We start from the raw sequence: 20,480 nt of genomic DNA, 5'->3' as shown, positions 1-20,480 counted from the left end.
CTTCTGGAGTGTCCCAGTCAGAGTCATGACCTCAACCCGATTGAGATGCTGTGGCATGACCTCAAGAAAGTGATTCACACCAGACATCCCAAGAATATTGCTGAACTGAAACAGTTCTGGAAAGAGGAATGGTCAACAATTACTCCTGACCATTGTGCACGTCTGATCTGCAAATACAGCAAACGTAGTTATTGCTGCCAAAGGAGGTTCAACCAGTTATTAAATCCAAGGGTTCACATACTTTTTCCACCTGCACTGTGAATGTTTACATGGTGTGTTCAATAAAATCATGGTAACATTTAATTCTTTGTGTGTTATTAGTTTAAGCAGACTGTGATTGTTTATTGTTGTGACTTAGATGAAGATCAGATCACATTTTATGACCAATTTGTGCAGAAATCCATATCATTCCAAAGGGTTCACATACTTTTTATTGCAACTGTAGATATATCCTCCTTATGATCCCTGCTTTACCTAAAGGGGACATTTGGTCCCTCTGCATCTCTCCCTTCTCCTTGCAGTACGGAGTTTGCAGAGTGGCGCTTCATATCTTCAGCGCTGATTCTGGCACGGACCCAAGTGACTGGGAGGGCAGACTTGCATCTGACGCAAGGGTGGGTGGAGCCATGACATTTAAATAGCCGTCTTTTTGGCGGCCGCTTCACAGCCACCATAGCGCTTTTTATTTTCACCTGTCCATTGCCACTTGCGTCTATTATTGCACTAGTGTTCCAATTTTGGAATAGGGATTGAGAGTGGGGAAGCTACTCTCAACCCCTGAATTATTGAGTGTGGAGTCCAATATCCATTGATTTTAAATTGTTATACCTGGTGCGACTGGCACTATTTCCATGTACCCCTAATTTATTTGATTAATTGATGTTTAATAAAGTCTGTTTTGTTTTTTTTCTCTTTAAAACAACCCCCTTCTTGTTATTTGATATTCAAAATTATTGGAGGTTAATTGAATAGATTTAGGGGTCAGAATAACACTTTATATGGTACTTTTATCCATACAGCTCAAAATGTTATATCTCATTCTAAAGTTATTTGATAAGGTTGATATCAAAGGACTTTGAAAATTTCAATACTACGTACACTTACTATTATGATCTTGGAAGAATTCCATGTAGACAGACAGTACTCTTGCCAAACTTTAATAAACGATAGCCATTTTCATGAGTCTGAATTGAAACAATGATTGGATACCTTCACTGTACAGTGCAGTCTTGCCATAATTAGACTAACTATAATGTGCCAAGAGAAATTCCTCCATTCAGTATAGAACTATCGTCACCTCAAAATGTTGACAGCATACAGGATGGGTATTTAGTAGAGATGAGCGCAGTTTTGATCTATTCGATTCAGACGATTGTCCAAACTTTACGTTCTAGTGCACCCATATTCATAGTTAATCCATTCTGTAGGTACTGTGCCATCAATATTACAGGCAATTGTAATTTATCGCCATGTACTCAACTGTGAAGTGCACCAAGACACCAAGATGCAAGTAACCAGCAGCAGTCGCAGTAACAGTGTGCACCAAAATGCATATATACTCTCTTCTGTTAAACCAAAATAAAAGCATGCAGTACCCTTTAGCAAAGCAAAAAAATATATATATAAAATGTGTGCGCCCCTGCAGGAGCTGTGTCTAAATGGCTCCTTAGTGGAACAAAATAGAGAAATAGAGCAGCAACAGTGGCAGTAACCATGACAAAGGTGACCCCATGACAGAGTGGGGAAGGTGGCAGTGACAGTAGTGGCCTCATGACAGAGTGGGGAAGGTAACAGAGACAGTGACTAATGATGAGTGAAGTTTTGAAAAATTTGGTTTGGTCGATTTGCACTTTCCCTATCAAATATTCTACAATTAATAGCTTTCAGCAACACTGCCCCTAGTGCATATGCACTTGTCACATCTCTCCCTATGCCCAGCCCACAGTGAAATGGCAGAGACCACTCAGGGTAAGGCTTTTTATAGGGCTGTGACATCAAAGGGGGTGGCTATCTGCTGATAGGCTAGTTGTACAGCATTATAGGTCATATCACATTCCCAGGCTTCTTACTTTCACTTTGTAACATGTGCAGGGGCCATTTTAGAAAAAAATCTGATTTGTTACCACAGAATAGAAAAGGTACATCTGTAGGTAATCCAAGACCAGCAACAGGAGTAGACAGTCAAAATTAAAAAACACAGTATCATCAGGTAGTGTCCAGAGGCTGGAATGAAATTGAAATAATGCACCAGTGATGTCATCTTTGGGTCCCAATTGCCTTGGCAACCTGATACCACTGAGAAGGAGAGACTGGATGGAGCTTCCCAAAATGTGAGGAGGTGGATGCTGCTGGTTTTCTAGCAGCCACAACAGAACGAGGAGAGGTGCATGCTGCATGTTTCGTAGCAATCACATACCTAGTATGACCAAGAATGAGGACAGCCCCTCAAACGTGTCGCTGGAATGTGGACTGGTGAGTAACAATGCAGCAGATGCTATATTCTGACTCTTCCACTTCAATGAAAAGGAACCAGCATTAATTATAATGAAAAAATTCCAGTACTGCATCAGAATAAAATATACAGTCAGGTCAATAAATATTGGGACATCGACACAATTCTAACATTTTTGGCTCTATACACCACCACAATGCATTTGAAATGAAACGAACAAGATGTGCTTTAACTGCAGACTGTCAGCTTTAATTGAGGGTATTTGCATCCAAATCAGGTCAACGGTGTAGGAATTACAACAATTTGCATACGTGCCTCCCACTTGTTAAAGAACCAAAAGTAATGGGACAAAATAATAATCATAAATCAAACTTTCACTTTTTAATACTTGCTTGCAAATCCTTTGCAGTCAATTACAGTCTGAAGTCTGAAACGCATAGACATCACCAGATGCTGGGTTTCATTCCTGGTGATGCTCTTCCAGGCCTCTACTGTAACTGTCTTGTTCTTGGGGCATTTTCCCTTCAGTTTTGTCTTTAGCAAGTGAAATGCATGCTCAATCGGATTCAGGTCCGGTGATTGACTTGGCCATTGCATAACATTCCACTTCTTTCCCTTAGAAAACTCTTTGGTTGTTTTTGCAGTATACTTTGGGTCATTGTCCATTTGCACTGTGAAGCGCCATCCAATGAGTTCTGAAGCATTTGGCTGAATTTGAGCAGATAATATTGCCTGGAACACTACCACCACCATGCTTCACTGATGAGGTGGTATGCTTAGGATCATGAGCAGTTCCTTTCCTTCTCCATACTTTTCTCTTCCCATCACTCTGGTACAAGTTGATCTTGGTCTCATCTGTCCATAGGATGTTGTTCCAGAACTGTGAAGTCTTTTTTAGATGTCCTTTGGAAAACTCTAATCTGGCCTTCCTGTTTTTGAGGCTCACCAATGGTTTACATCTTGTGGTGAACCCTCTGTATTCAATCTGGTGAAGTCTTCTCTTGATTGTTGACTTTGACACACATACACCTACCTCCTGGAGAGTGTTCTTGACCTGGCCAACTGTTGTGAAGGGTGTTTTCTTCACCAGGGAAAGAATTCTTCGGTCATTCACCACAGTTGTTTTCTGTGGTCTTCCGGGTCTTTTGGTGTTGCTGAGCTTACCGATGCGTTCCTTCTTTTTAAGAATGTTCCAAACAGTTGTTTTAGCCACGCCTAATGTTTTTGCTATCTCTCTGATGGGTTTGTTTTGTTTTTTTCAGCCTAATGATGGCTTGCTTTACTGTTAGTGACAGCTCTTTGGATCTCATCCTGAGAGTTGACAGCAACAGATTCCAAATGCAAAAAGAACACTTGAAATAAACTCTTGGACCTTTTATCTGCTCATTGTAATTGGGATAATGAGGGAATAACTCACACCTGGCCATGGAACAGCTGAGAAGCCAATTGTCCCATTACTTTTGGTTCCTTAACAAGTAGGAGGCACATATACAAACTGTTGTAATTCCTACACCGTTCACCTGATTTGGATGAAAATACCTTCAAATTAAAGCTAACCGTCTGCAGTTAAAGCACATCTTGTTTGTTTCATTTCAAATCCATTGTGGTGGTTTATAGAGCCAAAATTTTAAAATTGTGTCGATGTCCCAATATTTATGGACCTGACTGTAACTTTTATTGAGTCCAGCATAAAAATATCCATGTACAGAGCATATATGAAACGGCTTATGCGTTTTGTCTCATAAACTGTGTCATAGCTGCTCGGTACATGGATGTTTTTATGCTGGACTCAATAAAAGTTATATTTTATTCGGCTGCAGTGATGGAATTTCTTTATTGTAATTCGGTAGGGTCTTTAAAGATGACAGTATATAGATGTGTCCACGACAATTTCCACAAACGTAAAGACTTCAATTTGCAACTTTTCATATTCAATTTAATACATTATCACAACATGCTAGTAAAGCCTCAACTCACATCATAACCACTCACTGTCCACATATACAGTGCACATAGACGCATTTTATTTTATTTATTTATTTTATGTACTAATATAGCACTGCTATATTCTGCAGCACCTTACAGACATTAGCATTCAGTTGACCCCAATGGGATAGCATAAACAACTCCCAACAGAGTACAGCAGATCAAAGTGTATATATTTTTATATAGTGAGATACAGCTATATGGGAAAACTGAGCAGATTACACATTCCTATACAGAGAACAAAAGTGATACCAATCTATAATTGACCAGTGGAATCCTGAAGGATATTCCATTGACATCCATTAGCTTTAGTAGGGCCCTTTGAAGAGGAATGCAGAAGAAACATTCTGTGGATTTTCTTATGGATTTTGCTGCAGATTTTACCCTGACAAATTGAAAAGGTTGAAATCTGAACAGAAGGTCAATTTTGGTGGTGATTTTTTACCCGCAGAATGTCTGAGAGCAGTTAAAATCTCATCCACTTTGCTGCAAATGTGTTCCACGGCGGTTTATCCACCTACAAATGCATCCGGAAAATCTGCAAGCAGAGATATTTGAGAAACTGACAGAACGCACATTGGAAAGTTTTATAACTTTTTACAATTATATTTGTTGAAACCATACAGTAATGTCCCTTTAATAGATAGTAAAAGCAAATTATTGAATAGGTTTAGATTCTCTTGTGTATGTCATTTCATTGAAAATTACCAATGACTGTGATTTAAGATAATAGGCAAATGAAATGCAATTCCCATAATATAGTATAACATTTAAAGTACATTCAGATGAATAAGTAGTTGTTGGAGGTGATTTAGAACCTGACAGCTCTGCAATGCCTAATCACCTGTTATTAAAATTCACAGATTTAATTTAAAACTTCTGACATCCATTTGAAGACGTAGTAAAAATCCTTTTAATGTTGGTATATAAACTGGATGCCTTTCTTTAAAAATCCACTGTTATGGCCAATATACATGAAAAATGCATTAATATAGAAATCCCTTTGCTTTTGGTATTCATGATGTATAAATCATGTTTTACCTTAACATTAACTTGGAGTTTTTCAAGGTAGAGCTGTTTAAATAAAGTCATGCTCTAAATGTGGGGCATATGCCATAGAATTTAATGTATGACAGTGAAAAAGCATATCATGGACAAACAGCCAAGACAAGTGGAGGTCTGTAACTAATTGAATCTGGCAGCAGTATTCTTGTGATCTGGATTGTTTGTGATGGCAATCTGTATACGACAGCATGTGAGGCTGGGGAGAGGATACCTTTGGGAAAATAAAATGTTGTAATTTTGTAAAATGCCCATTAACTATTCTGTGTCTTCCAAATCTCAGTTAAATTGTCATGTTAAATTAATGGCAAAAAAATAAATTTATTTGTGTAATTTGATCTACTCTTTTGTATATTCTATGTTCGTCTAACAGTAAATTTATGGGCATGGATCTGGATGGCCCACGTGTAATTGACTTAATTGGAATGAAGGATCCTGATTCCTGGGGCCATAATATGTTAAGAAATCGGTGTAATGTATATTTAATTTCTGTTTGTACATATCCAGTGTATGTCTGTCTGTAACCTCGTATTTCACCATGTATCCATATTTATCCATCCATAATGTGCTCATGCCTGACACCATCACGGTAATTTATTTCCCCATGTCTATACGTGCCAACATATTCCGCAACATTGTACAGAAATTGTCTCTGTCATCAGTCCCTAAGGCTACTTTCACACTAGCGGCAGGACGGATCCGACAGGCTGTTCACCCTGTCGGATCCGTCCTGCCACTATTTCGCCGTGCCGCCGGACTGCCGCTCCGTCTCCATTGACTATAATGGCGCAGCACGGCAGTGCGCGGTGAGAGTCCGCCGGACTAAAAAGTCGGACATGCAGTACTTTTAGTCTGGCGGCCTCTCACCATGCACTGCCGTGCTGCGCCGGAGCTCCGCCCCCGTTACCATTATAGTCAATGGGGATGGAGCTGCAGTCCTGCGGCACGACGAAATAGCGGCAGGACAGATCCAACAGGGTATACAGCCTGTCAGATCTGTCCTGCCGCTAGTGTGAAAGTACCCTAAGGCCAGTGGAGTGCTTAAGGAATCCAGAGAACAAACAGATAAACCACAGGAACAACAGTGATGCTCCATGTAGATGTTACACTTGGTTAGCTTCAAACTCAAGACCAAAGTGGTGCCTGAGGTCTCCATGCTGAGATGTGCCTACGCTATATGATCATGATCATGCAAAAAGGCCAGGCCACTCACTCTATGCTGGGACCTTCTTAAACAGCTGATTGGCAAGGATCTGGGTTTTGGACCCCACCGATCAAATGCTGATGACCTATCCGGAGAATAGATCATAAGTTACAAACTATTGGATAAACCATTTAATAAACCAGTGTATCTTACTCCATGTAGGTAGGGTGAAGAACCTTCTCCCAGTACATAGACAAGTGACAAGTATCTGTGTGAATTTAAACCCCAGGCCATCTGTATGGTAGACAGAAGATTTATCATTACACTATAGGCTAACATGCTTGGGAGATAGTATATATTTTTTTGTCTAAGGGGCTGTTTTCTTTACAGACATAACATTAAAGGAGTTGTCCTGTTTCTAAAATAGATGACCCATAAGTATAGGTCATCAATATTAAATCAATTGGGTTCTAAATTCCAGCACCCCTGCCCATCAGCTGGCAGCATTCCTGCAAGTGCTGCATTCTCTTCACTGTTTATCTGCTTGCCATTCAGAGGCGCATCTCTAACGAGGCAAAGTGAGGTGGTCACCTCAGGTGGCTCCATCTAGCAGTCGGAGGCGGACATATCGCCGGTTCAGCTGCACAGGGGCCTGGCGTGTGAGGGGGCCCATTCATACTAGTGAGCGCATCTAGAAGCGCTCACTAGTATTAATGAGCCCCCTCTAGTATGCAAGAGAGAGGCGCTTACTTACCCCTCCGGCTCCGTTTCCTCGCTGGTCTCCTCCAGCCTGACTGCGTAAAGCGCGCACTATGACCTGAAGCTGTACACAGTCAGGTCACATGACTGTGCAGCGCGGGCTGTTGGAGACCAGCAGGGCAGGCACTCACATCAGGACACCCCGGCGGACATGGAGAGTAGCAGAGCAGGAGAGGTAAGTTTTAATTATTTATTTTTAGTCTGATCTGAGGTCTCAGGGGGGGAGGGGGGTTCTGTCACATCGATATGGGGGGCCTGAATAAATAATTAACAAATGATATTGGGGGGATCCTCCTGACTCTGGGGGTTCTGAGCAAGTGACATATGGGGGGCTGAGCAATTGACATATGGGGGGCCTGCCTATTTTATATACTGGCAGATATGGGGGGCACTATGGAGGGGGAAGAACACTATGGGGGCCCTATCTTGTATACTGGCACACATGGGGAGCACTATGGAGGGGGAGGAGCAATATGGGGGCCCTATCTTATATACTGGCACACATGGGGGGCACTATGGAGAGGGAGAAGCACTATGGGGACCCTATCTTATATACTGGCACACATGGGGGCATTTTGGAGAAGGGGGAAAGGATCACTATGGGGGCATCTTCTGGGGCACTATCTTTTATACTAGCACACATGGGGCACTATGGAGAAGGGGGGAGCATCTATGGGGGCATCTACTGGGGTCCCTATCTTATATACTGGCACACATGGGGGGCGCTATGGAGAAGGGGGAAAGGAGCACTATGTGGGCATCTTCTGGGGCCCTATCTTATATACTAGCACACATGGGGGCGCTATGGAGAAGGGTGGAGCATCCATGGGGGCATCTACTGGGGACCCTATCTTGTATACTGGCACACATGGGGGGCACTATGGAGAAGGGGGAGAGGAGCACTATTGGGGTCATTATATAGGGGAATTATACAGGCACACATTATGGGGGCATTTTATACTGGCACATTGTCAGGCACCATGGAGATAAGGGGAGTCGCACTATTGGGGCACGATAAAGGAGTATTTTATACTGGCACAAATTATAGGGCACTATGGAGACCTTGTCTCAACTGGGAGCATTAAGAGGTTTTTTGTGCACACAGTAGGGGGCATTGGTACACATTATGAGGGCACTATGGGGACATTGGCTCTACAGGGGGCACTAAGAGGAGGTATTTTTATACTGTCACACAACAGGGCATTTTTATTTTTACTGTAACACATTATAAAGAGAATTATTACTACCGTGGGCAATATGGTGGGTTTTTATTACAGTTGAGGGACTATGAGGAACATAAATTCTAGTATGAGCACTATGGGAGCATTATTACTCCTGGAACACAGTGGGAAATTATTACTATAGGGGCAATATTACTATTACGTGTTGTCTGGTAGATAATTATTTCTATTGGTGGGACTTTGGGGAGCAGTATTACTGTGGGGGGGACCCTGGCACGGTATCAGATTAGCACAATTATTTTTAGGGAAAATTATGTTTACACTATTAGTGTCAGGGACACTGTTTCCTGGGCACAGTTATTTTTTAGGACACCGTGCAAAAAATTATTGAAGGGGAACTATCTGTGTGTAACTTGTATAGGGAGCACAGCGGACACAGTATTGGGGTGGCAGGATGGGGTGTTCAGAAGGTGGGAGGATGATAGAAAAGTAGGAAACTAAGATGTCTGTCAAACTCTGCAGAGAGAAGAGATGGCTGAAATAAATCATCATGGTGGTCTGGTCTGAAAGGAGAAGATGAGGACAGAGAACATCTACATCAAAGACATCACTGGATGTAAGAGGTATGTGGACCTATATTAAGCTACTTTCACATCTGCGTTAGTGACTCTGGCAGGCTGTTCCAGCAGAGAACAGCCTGCTGGAATTCACTGGATCCAGCACTGCTGGATGCAGACAGAATGCCAACCGGCCCCATTGACTATAATGGGGTACGGCAGAGATCGGGCCACAATCTGGCAAAAATGCAGAGAATCAGCGGGACACAAACCGCTGCATGCTGCGGTTTGTGTCCGGCCGATTCCTTGAATTTTCTTGAGCGTAATGCCGCAGGTGTGAAAGTAGCCTTAAGCCTTATTCACACATCAGTGTTTGGTCAGTGATTTCCATCAGTAAGTTTGAGCCAAAACCAGGTGCTGCTCTAAGCACAGAACAGGTGCAGAACTTTCCCTTATACCTTATGTCTGTGGAGACTCCAATCCTGGTTTTGGCTCACAATCACTGATGGAAATCACTGACCAAAACACTGACGTGTGAATGAGGCCTTACCCTGTATGTTTTGTATTGCTATAAGCAATGTTAGAATGGAATAGGTTAGGTTGCGAATTTGGCTGGGGAAGGGGGGGGGGGGAGGTTGGGCAGGCACATTCTTTGCATAGGGGCCCTCTGCTGTCTGTTTCCGCCCCTGCTAGCAGTACTCTATGCACCGTCGCTGTCATAGAAGAACAGACTCTCCCTCCCTCATCCGTCCTGACAGCTGCCTGGATCTGTCTGCACTTCACTCACTTCGTTCTCATTACAACCAGAGCAGCAGGTTGTATGCTGCTCGCCGCTCTTTTTCTCGCCACGTGGACGATGCAGTGAACAGCTTTGAGGAGCAGGGCGAGACCTCCTGAGCTGCCTACATCTGAGACAGTTACAGTATTACAATCTCCCGCTGCCCTCAGTGCCCCGTCCTGCTGTTATGCCTGTGAGCAATTTAGCATGAGGAGGAGCCGAGAAGGTGGTACCCACACCCGAACCCGGACTTCTTTACTGAAGTTTGGATTTGGGTTTGGTGTTCTGTAGATTTTATTATTTTCCATTATAACATGATTATAATGGAAAATCAAGTAATAGCATACTTTAATACAGAATTCTAAGTATAATGTCAATTAAGGCCTCATGCACACGGACGTTTTTTTTCACGGTCCGCAAAACGGGGTTCCGTTGGTCCGTGATCCGTGACCGTTTTTCCGTCCGTGGGTCTTCCTTGATTTTTGGAGGATCCACGGACCGCCTGGCCGTGCGGAGCCAAACGGATCCGTCCTGAATTACAATGCAAGTCAATGGGGACGGATCGTTTGACGTTGACACAATATGGTGCCATTTCAAACGGATCCGTCCCCATTGACTTTCAATGTAAAGTCTGGAGTTCTGTTATACCATCGGATTGGAGTTTTCTCCAATCCGATGGTATATTTTAACTTGTAGCGTCCCCATCACCATGGGAACGCCTCTATGTTAGAATATACTGTCGGATATGAGCTACATCGTGAAACTCATTTCCGACAGTATATTCTAACACAGAGGCGTTCCCATGGTGATGGAGACGCTTCAGGTTAGAATATACAAAAAAACTGTGTACATGACTGTCCCCTGCTGCCTGGCAGGTGCTGCCAGGCAGCAGGGGGCAGACCCCCCCCCCTGTTTTTAACTCATTGGTGGCCAGTGGGCCCCCCCTCCCCTGTTGTTAACTCGTTGGTGGCCAGTGTGCGCACCCCCCTCCCTCCCTCCCTCTATTGTAATAATAGCATTGGGGCCAGTGTGCGCGCCCCCCCAACCCCACCCCCCCCCTCCCTCCCTCTATTGTAATAATAGCATTGGGGCCAGTGTGCGCGCCCCCCCTCCCTCTATTGTAATAATAGCATTGGGGCCAGTGTGCGCCAACCCCCCCCCCCCCCCCCCCCGATCATCGGTGGCAGCGGAGTAGAAGATTCATACTTACCTGGCTGCTGGCTGCTGCGATCTCTGTGTCCGGCCGGGAGCTCCTCCTACTGGTAAGTGACAGGTCTGTGCGGCGCATTGCTGTCACTTACCAGTAGGAGGAGCTCCCGGCCGGACGCAGACATCGCAGCAGCCAGCAGCCAGGTAAGTATGAAAATCTTCTACTCCGCTGCCACCGATGATCGCGGGGGGGGGGGGGGGGGGGGGTGCGCACACTGGCCCCAATGCTATTATTACAATAGAGGGAGGGAGGGGGGGGGGTTGGGGGGGTGCGCACACTGGCCCCAATGTATTAAAACAATAGAGGGAGGGAGGGGGGGGTTGGGGGGGGGGCTGCGCACACTGGCCCCAATGTATTAAAACAATAGAGGGAGGGAGGGAGGGGGGTGCGCACACTGGCCACCAACGAGTTAACAACAGGGGAGGGGGGGGCCGCACAATGATATTCAAACTGGGGAGGGGGGGGGGGGGGTCTGCCCCCTGCTGCCTGGCAGCCCTGATCTCTTACAGGGGGATATGATAGTACAATTAACCCCTTCAGGTGCCGCACCTGATGGGGTTAATTGTACTATCATATCCCCCTGTAAGAGATCGGGTGCTGCCAGGCAGCAGGGGGCAGTCTTGTACACAGTTTGTAGTGTATTCTAACTAGAAGCGTCCCATCACCATGGGAACGCCTCTGTGTTAGAATATACTGTCGGATCTGAGTTTTCACGAAGTGAAAACTCAGCTCTGAAAAAGCTTTTATGCAGACGGATCTTCGGATCCGTCTGTATGAAACTAAAACCTACGGCCACGGATCACGGACACGGATGCCAATCTTGTGTGCATCCGTGTTCTTTCACGGACCCATTGACTTGAATGGGCCCGTGAACCGTTGGCCGTGAAAAAAATAGGACAGGTCATATTTTTTTCACGGCCAGGAAACACGGCTCACGGATGCGGCTGCCAAACGGTGCATTTTCCGATTTTTCCACGGACCCATTGAAAGTCAATGGGTCCGTGAAAAAAAACGGAAAACGGCACAACGGCCACGGATGCACACAACGGTCGTGTGCATGAGGCCTAAGGGTTAAAAAATAATAAAAACATAACTCACCTCATCCACTTGATCGCGCATCGTCTTCTTTCTTCTTCTTTCAGGACCTGAAAAAGGACCTTTAATGACGTAATGGCGCTCACCACGTGGTGACGTCAGTGCAGGTCGTGCTGAATAAAGATAGAAGGATCTTCTATTGTCATTCAGGAGGAACTGCGCTGACGTCACTGCGCTCAGCACGTAGTCATGTCATTACGTCATCAAAGGTCCTGAAAGAAGAAGAAAGAAGACGATGCCGGCTGCGCGATCAAGTGGATGAGATGAGTTATTTATTAATTTTTTAACCCCTCAAGGCACATTTTACTAAGCATTCTATATTAAGAATGCTATTATTTTCCCTTATAACAATGTTATAAGGGAAAATAATACAGTGAATAGACTTTAATGGGGTCCGGGGTTGCTCATCCCTATCATCTCCTTGCAACCATGCGTGAAAAGCACACTACACTTGGGGGCCTGTGTTGCTTGAAAAATGCAGAATATAGAACATGCTGCGATTTTAAAGCAATGCACAAGTGATGCGTGAAAATCACTACAGCCCTATTAAAGTGAATGGGTCCGGATTCAGTGCAGGTGCAATGCGTTCACCTTAGCGTTGAGCAAACACCTGGAAGTTCGGGTTTGCCCGAACTTCGCCGCGAAGTTAGGGTTCCGAACCCGAACTTGACCCCGAACCCCATTGAAATCAATGAGGACCCAAACTTTGGGGCACTAAAATGGCTCTAAAAAAGTCATAGAAAGGGCTAGAAGGCTGCAAAAAGGAAGTAAAATAGGGGTATGAGCAAAGCAGTTGCCTTGCAAACAAATGTGGATAGGGAAATAAATAACATAGAATTAAAAAAAAAGTTTAAAAATTATGATCTTGAACTAGGAGGCTGAGGTCAAAGTGGAGTAGAAGGTTGAGGAGGCGATGGGTGTTGAGGTGTAGGTGGAAGCCGTGGTGGAGGAGGAGGAGGTAGCCAACACTATTTTTGTATTTTCTTTTATTATTATAATTTTTTATAAATTTGGGAAGACCCTAAAACATTGAGAAATATAAAAAAGAAAACAAAGAGAAAGTGTGCATGAGTATAACAATGGCTGGGTGTGGGCCGGTGTAGGCTGGTATACTTGTCTAGTCTGCACAAGGTATGGACAAGTCCTGTGGGATCCATGCCTGGTTCATTTTAATGAACGTGAGCTTTTCCACATTGGCTGTAAAAAGGCGGCTGCGCTTGTCTGTAATCACCCCACTTGCGGTGCTGAGCACACTTTCAGACAATACACTGGCTGCAGGGTAGGCTAGCACCTCCAAGGCGTAAAGGGCAAGCTCAGGCCATGTGCCTAATTTGGAAACCCAGAAGTTGAATGGGGCAGACCCATCAGTCAGTACGTGTAGGCGTGTGCACACTAGTGTTCAGCTCGAATATTCGAAAATCAAATTTTATCGCAAATATTGTCACTTTGAGAATTTGCGAATATTTAGAATGTAGTGTTATAATGATGATTTTTTTTTATTTTACACAGTACACATCAGGTGATCATCCCTCCCTTCTTCTAGCTCCCTTCTGAGAAGGCTTTGTCACAGCTTAGCAACATCCCTAGCAACAATAGAAAAGTTGCCTAACTTATGCCAGTATTTCGAGCGCATTACGGGAATAATATATTGCCGATTTTCGCAATCAAGAATGTAATCTCGAATTCTCGAATATATGATGAATATTCTACAAAATATTGCAAATTTGAATATTGCCCCAGCTGCTCATCACTAGCACACACGTACTGTTCCATCATGTTGCTGAAATGCTGCCTCCCGCTAAGCTGTTCCATATCAGTTGGTGGTGATGGTTGTTATGGCTTGCTGACAAAGCTTTTGCACATTTTGGCCATGCTAACCCTCCCTTCTGAGGTGCTCGTGGTGCCCCAGCTGTGTTGGCGACTTCTTCCCCTCCTCTACCTTCGCCTTGTGCTTCCACTGAGCGCCCGGTGTCAGGTGAAAATGCCATCAACAGCATGTCTACCAGCGTGTGCTTGTACTCGCGCATCTCCCGATCACGCTCCAGTGACAGAATTAAGGACGGCACATTGTCCTTGAAGGGGGTATCCAGCAGGGTAGCCACCCAGCAATTAGCACTAGTTAGAATGTTGGCAACTCAGCAGTCATTGCGCAGGCACTGCAGCATGTAGTCGCTCATGTTTGCCAGGCTGCCCAGAGGCAATGACAAGCTGTCCTTTGTGGGAGGTGTATTGTCTGTGTCCTCTGTATCACCCCACCCATGCTCCAGTGATGCAGTGATGCCCATGAGCTGCTTTGTTTGCCACCCTGCTGTAAACACAGCTCCGCCTCATCATCTTTCTCATCCTCCAGAGCTGTGTGGTGGCTGGACAATTGAATACCTGGCCTCTGTTGGTGCAGGAACCCACCCTCTGAGCCACTTGTGAATGACTGGCTTGATAACTGTGGAAATGATCCCTCTTCCTCCTCCTCTTCCTCCTGTGCCACATACTCTTCCATGATCGCCCGAAGCGTTTTTTCAAGGAGACATAGAAGTGGGATAGTAACGCTGAGGACTGCATCATCTGCACTGGCCAGGTTGGTGGAGTACTCAAAACAGTGATACATGGCACACACGTCCCGCATGGAGGCCCACTCATTGGTGGTGAAGTGGTGCTGTTCATCAGAGAGACTCACCCGTGCGTGCTGCAGCTGAAACTCCACTATCGCCTGCAACTGCTCACACAGTCTCTCCTGCATGGAGTTCCACCTTGTGGGCAAGTTACATATGAGGCGGTGAGCGGGAAGGCTGATGTTACACTGCAGCTCAGACAAGCGAGCAGCAGCAGGGTGAGAATGCCGAAAATGAGCACAGATGGACCACACTTTCTGCAGCAGCTCTGACATATCAGGATATTTTTTCAGGAACCTCTGCACCACCAAATTCAGCACATGCACCAGGCAAGGGATGTGCGTCAAACCGGCTCGGCCCAGAGCGGCTAAGAGATTTCGCCCATTATCGCACACCACCAGGCTGGGCTTGAGGCTCAGTGGCACCTAATTTTGTCTGCCACTGTTTGTGCAGGGCTTGGATGGCTCACCTGGAAAATTAGGGGTGGCTGGGAATCACGTATTGTGGGACAGCCACCGCCATAAGTTTTTAAAAAGTCTCAGTTTCCACTAGATAGAATGATAGCATTTCAAAGACCAGGAATTTTGAAATCCTGTCATTCAGGGCTAGGGATCGTGGGTGGGTAGGGGGCTACTTCCTCTTTCTCTCCAGTATTTGGGAGATGGACAGCTGAACACTTCCATGGGACTTTGTGGAGATGCTTGGTGATGGACGTGGTGGCGTGTAGCTGCCACATCCTCTGTTTGCGGGGTGGCAGTTTCCACTGACTCTAGAGGAGGAGGAAGAGGCTGAGACTGCAGCAGAAGAGAGTCACGGAGGAGCCAGAGATATTTAGTAGTTTTTGAGGTGTTTACTCCACTCCAGTTCGTAATTTGCATTTAGATGCATGGTCATGCAGGTGGTTTTCAGGTTTAGAACATTTATGCCTCGCTTTAGGCTCTGATTGCACAGTGGGCAAACCACTTGGGTTTTGTTGTCAGCACATTGTCTGAAGAACTTCCACGCCAGGGAACTCCTTGGAGCTGGCTTTGGTGTGCTCAGTGCCTGGGTTCGGTGGGCAGTAGCTGGCATACTGGCTAGTAGACTGCCACTCTCCTTTTGCACACTGCTCCGTCTTTTGCTGTGCGGCTGGTGCTGTGTGACCACCACCTCTTACTCCGAAATGCACCTGTCACTCGCATGACCTTGATTCCATGTGCGGTTTAGGACCACATTATCCTACACATCCTCTTCTACCCACTCTTCACTCCTGCTGTCCTTGCCGGTCTGCACACTACAAAAAGCCGCCGCAGTTGGCACCTGTGTTTCGCTATCATCAGAGATGTGCTGCGGTTGTCCTCTCATGTCTACATCCTGAAACATAAGTGGTTGGGCATCAGTGCACTCAATCTCTTCCACTTCTGGAGCAGGGCTATGTGGACGGCCCTCGGAAACCCTGCCAGCAGAGTCATCAAAACGCATAAGCGACTGCTGCATGACTTGAGCCTCAGACTGCTTGGCTGATTTGCAAAGGGGTGAGGTGAAAGACAAATGCCCGTGGGCTGCAGGAGCCAATTCTGCGCTTTCAGCAGGGGACCTGGTGGGAGACAATGTGAAGGAACTGGAGGCACTACCGCCTCTACTTGTTCTGGCCTAACCATTTGTACACCTGTATTCGGGCCTACAAAATAACGCTGAATGTTGCCTACGTGCACCTGAGGAAGGTGTTTCTTTTGGGCGTGTAGCTAGCGCAGATCGACCATGTCCTCTCCCTGCAACAAGAGCTCCACCAACCCCAGCAGCACCACGTCCCTTATTTGATGCTCTCCTCATTCTTTGAGGTTACCTACTGAACTAACAGACATACTATATTATTTTCCCTGTCACATATGCAATGCAGGTGTACTTCACACAATAAATGGGTATATGACGTGCACCTAACTACCTAACAGACGGATTAAAGAGGTTGTCTGGTCCCAAAATAAAAATAAAGTTATGTGCTTCTAACCCCCCTCACAATGCATACATATGCCCCCAATACCTGTTTTTCATGTCTGAGCTTTCCGTCCGCCCTGGAAGACATCAGACTATCCTGGCAGATCTGTTTACTTTCTCCACTTCTTGTTTTGTTGAATACATAACTTTATTGATACACAAGCCTGTCTGCGCTTGTCACCGAAAGACATCTGAGAAGCTCTGACAGACATTCTTCAGAACCTCCTGCTTGAGGTTCTTTTGTTTTGCTTTCGTTTTGTCATCTCATTTCCCTCTCTCAGCTGTCATCTAGTTGCACTGATTGCATCCCTTTAAATTCCCTCCGATTCTGCATCACTTTGCGTTTTATACAACTTCCTGGAGTGTGTGCATGCTGGATGCTGCAACTGATGCTTCTACAGATAAGTCTGTTCATTTATTTGTGTTTTCCTGTTTGCTTGATCCTAGGGGACCCTGACTCCCTCCGTATTAAGTGTAGGGAGCCAGTTGTCGTGTCCCCTCACTATTATAGGGTGTTCAGGTGTCATACAGTCGAGGCACGAGGGCATGCAATTATCTATCATAGAGATTTTTGCATGGGCTGAGAAGTCAGGAAGAGTGCTAAGGCTTTAATAGGGCTCACCCTTATGTTCCTTAGTTTTGGATCAAGTCAGTCGGATCTTCATTTGTGTCATCTAGTTTTCTGCAACACCATCTGTGATATTATAAACCGCCAAAACCGTCTTAAGCATGGATCCGGTTTCTCTCTTGACTGAACGTATGCAGGGTCTTTTACTGGAGGTAGCAGATCTCCATAAAACTGTATCTCAGTTTCAGGTGACCGGTTCAGCTTACGTTTAATGGAGTTTGTTCTGAGCCTAAGATCTCGCTTCCGGATACGTTCTCCGGGGGTAGTGAGAATTTTGTTCGTTTTAGAGAGGCTTGCAAACTCCATTTGTGCCTACTTCCCCATTCCTCTGGTGATGAGGAGCAGAGGGGGGCGATCATCATCTCGCTGCTCAGGGATAACTCGCAGTCTTGGGCCTTTTCACTACCGGTGGGGGCACGGCCCCTCCAATCCGTGGATGAATTTTTTGTAGCCCTGGGTCAGATATATGGTGATCCGGATAGTATTGTTCTGGCTGACTCTAGGCTGCGTCTTTTATGCCAGGGTAAACAGTCCGCAGAGTTATACTCTTCAGAATTTCGGAGATGGGCGGCTGATACTGGTTGGAATGATGCTGCAGGCTCTTTCCTCACCATCTCCAGAGTGTGAAAAATAGATTGAATCAGCAAGTGTATCCAATCACATCTGTATCTAATCTTATCATGTGTGATACAACCTGCTGAACGGAGTATTAAATCCCATGACTGACCGTCCACAGGCTCTTCCGTCACTATCTTCATAGTGTGATAAACACCCGGAATCAGCAAGCGTATCCAATCAAATCTGTATCTAATCCTATCCTGTATGTGTGCCTGATACACATACTGTTGTGTGCGATACTGCTGCTGAACTGTATATCTAATCCCATCTACTATGATACTGCCTGCTGAAGTGTATAACTAATACAATCTTCTATGATACTGCCTGCTGAACTGTATATCTAATCCCATCTACTATGATACTGCCTGCTGAAGTGTATATCTAATCCCATCTACTATGATACTGCCTGCTGAAGTGTATACCTAATACAATCTTCTATGATACTGCCTGCTGAACTGTATATCTAATCCCATCTACTATGATACTGCCTGCTGAAGTGTATACCTAATCCCATCTACTATGATACTGCCTGCTGAAGTGTATATCTAATCCCATCTACTATGATACAGCGTGCTAAAATGTGTATCCAATCCCATTTTTTATGATCTTGTCTGCTGAGCTGTGTATCTAAACCCTTATGAACACGACTGTATCAATTTTGTGATCCGCATTTTTGCAGTCCCATTGAGTTCTATGGATTTGAGGTCCTCATTTTGAAGATCAGAATAGGACATGTTCTGTCTTTACTGGAACTGACATACAGATGTAAAAAACACACTGATGACGTCCACGTACTTTCCACATCCGTATGTCAGTTCTGCGAAAGACAGAACATGTCTTATTCTGGTTCTCATAATGCAGATCTAAAACCCTTAAAACTCAATGGGACTGCAAAAAAATGTGAATCGCACATGGACAGTATCCTTATTTAGTGGATCCGCAACTTGCAGACCGCAAAACAGATACGGTTCTGTGCACAAGCCCTATCATTTATACTCAGCGCCCCCATAAGGCTACTTTCACACTAGCGTTCGATCGGATCCGTTCTGAACGGATCCGATCATAATAATGCAGACGGAGGCTCCGTTCAGAACGGATCCGTCTGCATTATATTGGCATATAAAAGCTAAGTGTGAAAATAGCCTCGGACGGATCCGTCCAGACTTTCAATGGAAAGTCAATGGGGGACAGATCCGCTTGAAGATTGAGCCATATTGTGGCATCTTCAAACGGATCCGTCCCCATTGACTTACATTGTAAGTCTGGACGGATCCGCACGCCTCCGCACGGCCAGGCGGACACCCGAACGCTGCAAGCAGCGTTCAGCTGTCCGCCTGTCCGTGCGGAGGCGAGCGGAGCGGAGGCTGAACGCCGCCAGACTGATGCAGTCTGAGCGGATCCGCATCCATTCAGACTGCATCAGGGCTGGACGGAAGCGTTCGGGTCCGCTCGTGAGCCCCTTCAAACGGAGCTCACGAGCGGACAGCCGAACGCTAGTGTGAAAGTAGCCTAACAATGACATCCACAGTGCCCCCATAACAGTGACATCCACAGTGCTCCCCTGGAAGACATCAGACTATCCTGGCAGATCTGTTTACTTTCTCCACTTCTTGTTTTGTTGAATACATAACTTTATTGATACACAAGCCTGTCTGCGCTTGTCACCGCCAGACATCTGAGAAGCTCTGACAGACGTTCTTCAGAACCTCCTGCTTGAGGTTCTTTTGTTTTGCTTTCGTTTTGTCATCTCGTTTCCCTCTCTCAGCTGTCATCTAGTTGCACTGATTGCATCCCTTTAAATTCCCTCCGATACTGCATCACTTTGCGTTTTATACAACTTCCTGGAGTGTGTGCATGCTGGATGCTGCAACTGATGCTTCTACAGATAAGTCTGTTCATTTATTTGTGTTTTCCTGTTTGCTTGATCCTAGGGGACCCTGACTCCCTCCGTATTAAGTGTAGGGAGCCAGTTGTCGTGTCCCCTCACTATTATAGGGTGTTCAGGTGTCATACAGTCGAGGCACGAGGGCATGCAATTATCTATCATAGAGATTTTTGCATGGGCTGAGAAGTCAGGGAGAGTGCTAAGGCTTTAATAGGGCTCACCCTTATGTTCCTTAGTTTTGGATCAAGTCAGTCGGATCTTCATTTGTGTCATCTAGTTTTCTGCAACACCATCTGTGATATTATAAACCGCCAAAACCGTCTTAAGCATGGATCCGGTTTCTCTCTTGACTGAACGTATGCAGGGTCTTTTACTGGAGGTAGCAGATCTCCATAAAACTGTATCTCAGTTTCAGGTGACCGGTTCAGCTTACGTTTAATGGAGTTTGTTCTGAGCCTAAGATCTCGCTTCCGGATACGTTCTCCGGGGGTAGTGAGAATTTTGTTCGTTTTAGAGAGGCTTGCAAACTCCATTTGTGCCTA

Source organism: Bufo gargarizans, chromosome 4 (assembly GCF_014858855.1).
Source record: "Bufo gargarizans isolate SCDJY-AF-19 chromosome 4, ASM1485885v1, whole genome shotgun sequence".
NCBI lineage: Eukaryota > Metazoa > Chordata > Amphibia > Anura > Bufonidae > Bufo > Bufo gargarizans.
Note: the sequence above shows the minus strand (reverse complement) of the source record.